Source organism: Oryctolagus cuniculus, chromosome 1 (assembly GCF_051225735.1).
Source record: "Oryctolagus cuniculus isolate XC-2025 breed Fujian yellow rabbit chromosome 1, ASM5122573v1, whole genome shotgun sequence".
Lineage (NCBI taxonomy): Eukaryota > Metazoa > Chordata > Mammalia > Lagomorpha > Leporidae > Oryctolagus > Oryctolagus cuniculus.
The window spans coordinates 210,706,310-210,714,724 of NC_142867.1; the positions used below are offsets into that span (position 1 = coordinate 210,706,310).

Genomic DNA, 8,415 nt, shown 5'->3' on the forward strand with positions numbered 1-8,415 from the left:
GGCTGGCTGGGATGATTTATTCCCAATGCCTCTTCCAGCCCTCAGCCCCTGTGAGTCAAACACTTGTGATAAGGGACATCAACCCTGGCCTTTCCCAAGCTGAGTCACCTCTGAAGCAGGGGTTATTTGGGAGCCAACCAGGAAATGTGAGTACAGTCGTTGCGGTAATATCCTGAGTTCCACTCTAAGGAGCTGGAGACCAGGAGGTCTGCTTTTCCAGGCTTCTCGCCCTGGACACACAGCCAGGCTGGGTCTGTGAGATCTTCCTGGGCTTCCACAGAGCAAACAGCCCTCTGCTCGTGTGGGCTGTCAGGGCTCTGGATTCCACAGGGTCTGTTTTTCTCACCGTGTCAGTTCCCACTGCCAATTATCCTGTGCACATTGTTTTAAAGCTGTTCACAAGGGACTTGGCCACATGAATGCAGGCTTCTCGAGCAGCTTTCCCTACTTCCTCTTCCCAGATAACATCCTGGAATCTGCTTCTTGCAGGCAGCATCAAGACTTCCTCCTCAACGCCTTGCCGGTAGGGGACTCCACCTCTGCCCACTTCCTGTCACCTAACTGAGCAAGCACCTGCTCTGTCCAGCAAGGCTTCCACACAGCAGCCCCAATTCAATGTGGGTCTGACTTCTCCATTTTAATGATGTAGAAAGGGAGATTTTATAACTTAACAAAAGTTGAGCTTTAAGGAGCTCCCCATACCAGGATTCAAACTGAAGATGTCTGATTTCTGGTCTGCAGAATCTGCCTTTCTGTCACTAGTGTTAAGTTCCTGTAATTTTTTTAAAAATCATTTATTTATTTGAAAATCAGAGTTACACAGAGAGAGATGGAGAGGCAGAGAAAGAGAGAGGTCTTCCATCTGCTGGTTCACTCCCCAGTTGGCCACAACAGCCAGAGCTGTGCCAATCCGAAGCCAGGAGCCAGGAGCTTCTTCCAGGTCTCCCACACAGGTGCAGGGGCCCAAGGACTTGGGCCATCCTCTACTGCTATCCCAGGCCATAGCAGAGAGCTGGCTCGGAAGTGGAGCAGCTGGGATTCGAACCAGTGCCCATGTAGGATGCCAGCTCTGCAGGCAATGGCTTTTCCCGCTGCACCACAGCATGGCAGCTAGAGTTAACTTTTAAAAGACATTCTGTTCAAGTATGGAATGTCTCAGCCTCTGAGCTGATCTGTTTTCCTGTTCCACACAGAGAAGGCTGAGACTCTTAGCCCCAGCCTCTCCACATATCAATAGGGCTGAGAATACTCTTTACTTTGTATTGTTGTGAGGAGTAAATATAAAGATACGTGTAAAGCATTTAACAGAGAGTCTGAGATATGGCATGAGCTCAGTAAATCCAAGTCATTATTATTAATAATAATCATAATATCGTTGTGCATAAATCTGTCTGCAACTCTGATTATGTTCTTAGGCCAGATCCCGATGAGTAAAATCAAAATCACTATGTCACACAGAGTGTTTAAAGGTCCCCAAAAAGTTGTAGAGCAATTTATACTCCCAATAGCCATGCCTGTGGGAGTAGAGGTGGAATCCTTCAAAGCAATGCACTCAAAACACATCAAATAAATGCAGATGCCTGTAACACAATCAACAATATGTAAACCTCCTACCATAACTCTTTTTTTTCATGTAGCTTTAGTCATGAAACTAACCAAGGCCCTGGCTAATTAGCTCAAAGGCCTGCATCTGGGGAGTGAACCAGCAGATGGAAGACCTCTCCCTCTGCCTCTCTGTAATTCTGCCTTTCAAATAAACAAATAAACCTTTTTAAAAAAATTAAACAAAATGGGTTCATGTCCAAACTTTGTGGCTTAATAGATGGCGGTTTTGCACTTTTTCATTCTTCTCTGTCCACCTTGGTTTCTTTGAAAATTTTTTGAAGATGTGTTTATTTATTTATTTGAAACACAGAAGAACACACACACACACACACACACACACACAGAGAGAGAGAGAATTCTTTTATCTGCTGATTCGCTCCCCAGATTGTTGCAACAATCAGGATTGGGCGAGGCTGAATCCAAGAGCCCAGAACTCCATCTGGGTTTCTCACATGGGTGTAAAGGGCCCAAGCACTTAGACCATCTTTCACTACTTTCCCAGGTGCATTAGCATGAAATTGGATCAGAAATGGAGCAGGGGCAGGTGCTGTGGCATAGCAGATAAAGCTGCCACCTGCAGTGCCAGCATCCCATATGGGTGCCGGTTTGAGTCCCGGATGCTCCACTTCAGATCCATGCCATGCCCTGGGAAAGTAGTAGAAGATGGCCCTTGGCTGGTGCCGCAGCTCAATAGGCTAACCCTCTGCCTGCGGTGCCAGCACACCAGGTTCTAGTCCCGGTTGGGGAGCCGGAATATATCCCGGTTGCTCCTCTTCCAGTCCAGCTCTCTGCTGTGGCCCAGGAAGGCAGTGGAGGATGGCCCAAGTCCTTGGGCCCTGCACCCGCATGGGAGACCAGGAGAAGCACCTGGCTCCTGGCTTCGGATCAGTGCGGTGTGCCGGCCGCAGTGCACCACCAGAGCGGCCCTTTTGGGGGTGAACCAACGGCAAAAGGAAGACCTTTCTCTGTCTCTCTCACTGTCCACTCTGCCTGTCAAAAAAAAAAAGAAAAGAAAAAAAGAAGATGGCCCAAGTCATTGAGCCCCTGCACCCACATGGGAGACCTGGAAGAAGCTCCTGGCTCCTGGCTTCTGATGGGCCCAGCTCTGGCCATTGCAGCCATTTAGGGAGGGAACCAGCTGATGGAAGACCTCTCCCTCTCTTTCTCTCGCCTCTGCTTCTCTGTAACTCTTTCAAATAAATAGATAAATCTTAAAAAAATAAATAAATAAAGAGGAAGGAGTAGGAGGAGGAAGAGAAAGAGGAGAAGGAGTAGTGGTGTGCAGCCGGGACACAAACCCATCACTCATTTGGGTTGCTGGCATGGTAAATGGCAGCTTAACCCACTGCACCACAGGCCAGCCCCAACAGCTTTTATTTTTGTTTTAAGGAATCAGATGTAGGCAATATCTTCCTTTTGTACTTTATATAACTACATAAACAGAGTAAATGTGATTATACCTGGTGATAATAGCTGTCCACATTTTTTCTTTTTGTATTTTCTATGAATATACTGCACTTACAAACAATCTCTCATTTTATTATTCTAGATACTTATTAGTACAAACTGTTCCTGCCTTACAAAGGATCAACTTAGTCATCTTTCAACTTTATAGTGGTGAAAAAGTGACATGCATTCAGCAGAAATCATTCCTTGAATTTTGATTTTTTCCTGGGCCATACGATACTAGCTCACACTGCTAGGCAGTATCGGTACTGCCAGAATTATTTGGATATTCTGTTCCTGTATCCCCTCATGCCTCGAATTTACCCATCTAGGTCCCCTGCTGTGTACATTAGTGGTGACAGTGATGACTACTCATACACCATTCTGTGTTTCACTTTCAGTTCAGTGTTTAATAAATTACACGAGATACTCAACACTTTGTTATAAAATAGGCTACGTGTTAGATGACTTTGCCCAACTGTAGGCCAGTGAGACTGTTCTCAGTACATTTAAGGCAGGCTAGCTATGATGCTTGGTGGGTTACATGAATTAAATATGTTTTTAACGTATGACATTTTCAACCTGCCATCACTTTATCAGGATGTAACTCCATCATAAGTCAAGGGATATCTGTAGAGGTATTTATTAGTATGGCTATCTCATGTGCTAATCACTAATGAAGCCGATTCAGCTCTACCAAAATCTCATTGTGTGGACAAAGGTTAGTGTCTTTACCACTGGGGCCTCCTCACCCTTTAACACCTTTAACCCCCTTAACCCTCTTCACCTTTGTAACAACAAAGGGCTTGGTCCAGATTATCTCCAGCTTCTACGTTTCTATCATCTGGCCTTTCCACAGGTCAAGGTTTCTCAACCTGAGCAGCACTGATGTTATCTGATTCAGATTACTCTTTTCAGGCAGGGTGGGTGGGGTGCAGGGTGACCGTCCTGAGCATTTGGAATATTTAACATGTATGGCCTCTATGATACACAGACATCTCACTCAAGCTGAGGCAACTGAAAACATCTCCAAATATTGCCAGCTATCCCACATGGGTCAAAATCATCCCAGGTTGAGAACCATTTGCTACATACTTCAGTGTTTCAAGCATTGAGTGTAAATAGGAGAGATGTACGAGATGACTTTCAAAATCCGTTCCAATCATAAAATTCCAAAGGTTGGTGATGCTGTGACTGATCTGAACTTACACCCACCCACATGCCACATGTTTGAGAGAGGTCCTTGTTATCTCTCGTGTCCCTTCACTTGTTGAATTCCATGGGGGAGGACTGAGCCAGTCACCTAGAAGTGACAAGTGAAATATTCAAATCACAGACATGGGGTCCATCTAATCCTGTCATCAGTCATGTGTCTGTGGGAAATCTTTAGTTTTTCCCAACGATTTTTCATGTGTGAAATGTGGATAACACTTCAGAGAAATCTGGGATGACTCAACGTGACAAGTATGAATGTACCTCATTTATTTGGAGGAGGGACCCCACATGGGAAGCCCTTGCTTGCGTGTTTCTCTGTAGAATATGATTGTCACTTGGTCATTTCCCGGACATCGTCTTGAGGTTTGGACCAAGTTTTCTTCTGATTTAGGTGTTTCCAGGCTGAGTCAAGGCATTAATTTTGAGGCAAGGGGTGGACAAATGATCCAGTTAGCAGTCAGAGGAATGTGATGCAGCCAGAGAGGGACTTCGGTTCCAGCTGAAAATCTCAGCAGAGTGCTGGGAGAAAGGAATCTGTTTAGCAGGTGTGTTTGGAATCTGGCAGAGAGCACTGGGCTAGGGCCAGGACCACTGTGCTAGTCTGAATGCCTTCTATGTTGACTCTCTGGGACTGAGAGACCCAGGAGTTAAAGGGAGCGCGTCTAGGGTAAACACCCAACAGGCAGACAGTGGGAGAATTTGTCCTGAGCAGAACATGAAGAAGACAGCAACAGGACTGTGGCCTGAGTTGGAGGCCTTCAGCCACCCTCCTCCAGATCACCTGATCTGAGAGAGGCTCTTAAAATAGCTCCAAATCTGGGCCTGCCTGGGAGAGACATAAAGATTCATCGACACGGGAAGGTGACTGCTCCAACCCATCTATGCTAATGGCTCAGTCTCCCTCAAATCTGGGATTTATATAACTTGCTCCTACCCTCTGTCACTGCCAGCCAAAATGCCTGAATTCTCTTAATTCCAGAATGTAAATTATTCCAATTTTGTGGCCATCATTTTAAAGCTGTCAAAGTCAATATTTTTAACAACCTAGAAAAAAATTACAACTGGAAAATGTCTAAACAAGTTGTGCTTGAAGTCTGGAGACACCTTCTAGCAAGAATCTAGCAGAAATGCCCCACACTGATTCTGTGGCTGGGGAGAAACATCAGTTTGTTCCCTCCCTGATGTGTCTGCCAGCGAGTCAATGCATCAGTCACCAACATTGATTGCCTTCCATCTGCTACCTTCCATCTATGGATTAACCATTTGTCTTTTGGACCCTAAGATTTTTTTTTTTTTACAGAAGTTAATTCTTAAAAGAATAGCATTCCATACTTGGTCTTGAAGAGAAGGGGGAAATGTTCTGCCCTGGCCTCTGTCCTTTCCAAATTTTCATTTCATTGCTATTGTGATTCGCTTCGTCCATTATTCTCTGAGTTCTACTGTGAACCAGGCACAGACCTAAGAAGCTGCGGTTGCTGAGACCTTCTCAAGGTGAGGGAACATGTTTTCAAGGGAGCTACTATGCCCTGGATCAAGGAGGAAAAGCAGTTTCTTTTTTATTTACGTGTCAGTTTCTGTGCAGGTGACTCATCATCCCTACCTGATTAGCTCTCCCAGACAAAACCCTGGGATTGGAGGAGCTGAATGTGCAAAGGAAGAGCATAAAGTGAAATCACAATTATGCTTGGCCTGTGGGGTAGAGGCCACTCCTTAGTGCTTGGGGAGCTGGCCAGGCTGCAGGAACACGGAGCCAGCAAGTAGGCACCTCCACTCACCCCTGTCCCACATGCCAGGCTGAGTGATCCTCGTAGGGTAGGGCTGGAAAATCTCTGTTATGGGCTCATATCCTAGGCAGAGGCTGGAAAACACTCCATTCATTCCTGTAGCTCCGAAGCAGGATTAATTGATTGGTCTCATATGAACCTAAAAGCCGTTAAGAGCAAGGAGGATGAAAAGCAATTCAAATTGCTTTATTACCATTTTCAAGTAAAGTACCAGTTTAGTCCTCAGCCCTACTGTGAAGCAGCGGGTTTCCAGATATTGACTGTGCTGGCATGTGCTCCTAGAAGAGAGGAAATGCCTGGGTCTAAAAAGCAGAAACATCTGCTCAGATCTCTGGCAGGCCTGTTGCTAGAGCTCTGGCGGAGGCTGGGGGGAGCCTCCAGGTGGTGTCCCTGCAGGCAGGAGCCAGGGGAGCCGCTCCCAAAGGAGGAGATTCCGGCTGTGGGTGGGGCTCCGCCTCATTTTTTTTTTTTTTTCTCAAATGTAAAGTCCTCATTCATTTAATGTAGGAAGAGAAACATTATACATGGTTTTATAAGGCAGTCTATAGACTTTGTGACACAGGATAACAAGACAATTATAGTAGCTATAATGATAATGATAATAATAATAGCCATCATGTAGTACTCATTCCAGTATATGCTAGGCATTGAGTATTTTACATATATCAACTCATTTAATCTTCAAATGCCACTACCAGGTGGGTGCCACTATCTTTCTTTTATACATGAAAAAAAAAAAAAAAAAAAAACTGAGGCCCGTGGATGAAGTAACTTGCCCAGTTTCAGCAGCTGCTAATGGCAGGAGTCAAGCTCCAAACCCAGCCAATCTGGCTGCAGAACCTCTGCTCCTAACCAGAGCTATAATGACTGCATGGTACTAGATTTGGTCCCACACAGCTTTTTGTTTGCCTTTACAAGGATACTGTCAGTTATCACCACTCCTAATTCTCAAATGGGCAAATGGAAGCTTAGAGTCACAAAGTGATTTGTTCAAGGTCATGAGGATAAGAAATGTCAGAGCCTGAATTAATCCCACACCAAGCTCTTCTTAGAACAGGCACGGCCCTCTTTTCATGATCTGAAATGTTGGATTTGACCTACACTTTATTTGAAGGGATCTAGCCTAGAATTTCAATAGTAAATCAATGAGTATTAATAATAATATTAATATTAATAATAGCTACTATTTATTGAGCGCTGCATAGACATGAGTTTAATCCTCATGAATCCCTGTACCTAAGGTATCTATTAACCCCATAAATTAAAAAAAGGAAAACACAAAAAGCAGTTGCATTTCTATACACTAACATTGGACAATAAAATAAATAAATGTTTTAAAAGTCAAGGAAATCTTCTTTAAAAATTAAGCATAGAATTAACTTATGATCGAGCCATTTCACTTCTGGCTATATACCCAAAAAAGAATTGAAAACAGGAACTCACACTGTGTTTGTACACCCACATTTATAGCAGCCTCATTCACTGTGGCCAAAAGGTGGAAACAACTCAATGTCCATCAACGAATGAATGGATAAACAAAATGAGGCACACATACAGGGGAAAATTCTCCATCCTGAAATGAAATGAAATTCTGGTGCAAGCTGCAACGCAGATGGACTTTGAAAATATTATGCTAAGTGAAATAAGCCAAACACAAAAGGGCAGATATTGCATGCTTGCACTTACATGAAGTGCATAGAATGGTCAGGTTCATTGAAACAGGAAGTTGAATGGTGGTTGCCACACGCTGGTGGGAGTGAGAATGGGAAGTTATTAATTCAACTTCTGTCCCTAGGAATCTGACTATTTTAAGTGTTTTATATAAATATCTGTGGTGAAACTTCAGTTTGAGATGATGGAAAAAGTTCTGGAGATGAATAATGGTGACACTTGAACAATAATATGAACATGATGCCACTGAATTGCACACTTACAAAGGCCTAAATGGTAAGTTTAGGTATATTTTACCACCAGAAAAAAAATTAAAAATTAAAACAACACACACAAAAAAACAAGGTGAACAGACTTGTCCAAGATCACACAGTGAGTGTGTCCCCAGCACAGCCCATGCTAGTATCCCCAGGTTCCTCCAGTCTCATCTAGGGCTATTCCTATCTTTGCTGTAAGCTAAAATAAGGCTTAGAGTTACAGAGCGTTTGTAAACACAGTTAAATATCAAGTAGCTTGAAAATGAACCAAACTCATCACTTACTGTTTTCCCCCAGACTCTCTAAATAAAAGAAGAAACTCACAACCAAAACATATAATTGGTGGTGGTGGCCATAGTAGTGGTGATGACAGCAAATCCACCATGCCCTGAGGCCTGGGCCAAAGTGCATTTGACTCAGTGCCCTGAACCCTAGAG

General features: G+C 44.0%; 1 long non-coding RNA gene across 1 annotated transcript; it reads right to left on the bottom strand.

Moving 5' to 3' along the window:
* Window positions 1-4,509: 4,509 nt before the first annotated feature.
* On the bottom strand, window positions 4,510-6,189 carry LOC149128846 (uncharacterized). Its single transcript, XR_016213829.1, has 2 exons — window positions 6,042-6,189; window positions 4,510-4,785 (listed from the first exon to the last, which is right to left on the bottom strand). It is a non-coding gene; the product is annotated as an uncharacterized LOC149128846 (long non-coding RNA).
* Window positions 6,190-8,415: the final 2,226 nt, after the last annotated feature.